Genomic DNA, 1,671 nt, shown 5'->3' on the forward strand with positions numbered 1-1,671 from the left:
CACATCCAGCCGGGTCCCTGCCCCGCTCAAACACCGCCCATGGCTCCCCAGGGCCCCATGATGCAGCCCAAGCTCCTCCCTCCTCAGACCCCCGTCCACCTCTGCAGTCCGGTCACATGTCCCAGGCCTGACGGCCCGTCTGTGAAGCCACCATTTCCTGTTCTCCGTGCACCTCTCCGAGTCGTGGCGCAGGCTGTCGCCTCGACTGGAACGTTCTTCCTGGTTCTGCGCTGAATCCAGTCTAGACCTCAAGGTCCAGCTCAGAGCGCCGTGCTGCCTTCTCCGCGGAGCCTCCCTGACGCTTGGCGGGCTGTGGCCCCATCCTCCTCGGGTCCCTGGCAGCGCCCGAGCCTTCTCCCAGACGCAGTCCACCTTGGACACTTGGAGCATTTGGGCTCTGGGCAGGTGGCATTACTGTTGCTGACCCTCTGTCCCTCTCTGTGTCACTGGTTCCTCCCACGGGGATGATGGTGGGGAGCATCTTTCCTGCCCCTCTGACATCGGGCTGGGTCATGGGGCTCACTTTGGCCAAAAGAATGCACAGAAGTGACAGTGTGTGTCACTTCTAACCTTGGCCTTCAGAGACCTTGCAGGTTTCTGCTTTTCCCCGGACGCTTCTGCCACAAGAACGGGCCTGGGACAGGCCCTGGCTAGCAAGGACGCGAGGATGAGCACTTGGACCCAACCTGCAGCTCAGTGCCGAGTCCAGCCTGGATGGACCGGCTCTATTCAACCCACGACACACAAGCAGAAATGAACGGCTCTCATACAGCAACGAGTTTGGGGGCTGTTTGTTATGCAGCATTCTGTTAACAGCTGACGGATACAGGGATGAGGGCAGGGCGTGCCTTGAACACCTTTGCCCTGTTCCCAGAGAGGCCCCACTGCATGCATGGCTGACTGACTTAAAGCCACCGGGAGCCACGCCAGTGCCTGGGTAACGAGGACACCCACGGGGCCTTTCCCGCCTGCCTGTCTCCTGCTCCTTTCCTCCCGGGAGTGAGGCGGCCAGGTGTCAGAGGGTGCAGTGCCCACTCAGAGGGTGCAGTGCCCACGCCCATTGGGATTCACTGGTCAGGTCCTGCTGGGACGGCTGCCCCCCTCCCCCCATTCGCTCTGACAGGCTGGGCCGTTGCATACAGACACCACGATGCACATTTCATCCGAGCGCATGTGCAAGCCCAGATTCACACCCAACTGGTCCAGGCAAAATCACGCCTAGCAAAACTGGGTGCAACCAAGGTGGCGCATCTCTTCAGTGCGCTCTGTAAGGGGGCTCATGGGAGGCCCTGAAGCAGCCGCAGAACTAGCCCGAGGACCCAGGCCAGGGTCACGGTCACGGGTGCCAGGGCTTTGAGAGGGAGAGAGCCATGCGGGGGCCCAGCGCGACCCTGCACCCACTGCCCGAGATGCCTGGTGCGTGGCAGGAACCCCCACATCCCGTCACAGGTGGGTGTGCTTCCCAGGTCTGAATGCCAGACACCAGGCCCTGCCCCCAAGAGCCGCATGGAGTCCCTACACCGTCCCAGGGCGGCGGGGTGCCCCGCGGACCCCCATCCTGACATTTTCCCGAAAGGAGAAGAGTGGTAGAGTCAGTACCTAGATTTACAGGCTTTCGGGAAGCACCGCCCTCCTGGGGCGCCTCCCTCCTGGGGTGCCTCCCTGCTGGGG

The 1,671-nt window shown here is 62.5% G+C and overlaps 1 protein-coding gene across 1 annotated transcript in view; it reads right to left on the reverse strand.

Moving 5' to 3' along the window:
- The window catches only part of KCNAB2 (potassium voltage-gated channel subfamily A regulatory beta subunit 2), a 64,873-nt gene that overhangs the window by 61,563 nt on the left and 1,639 nt on the right, over positions 1-1,671 (reverse strand). The window lies entirely within an intron of this gene.

The sequence above is a fragment of the Myotis davidii genome, unplaced genomic scaffold (genome assembly GCF_000327345.1).
Source record: "Myotis davidii unplaced genomic scaffold, ASM32734v1 scaffold299, whole genome shotgun sequence".
Taxonomy (NCBI): Eukaryota; Metazoa; Chordata; class Mammalia; order Chiroptera; family Vespertilionidae; genus Myotis; species Myotis davidii.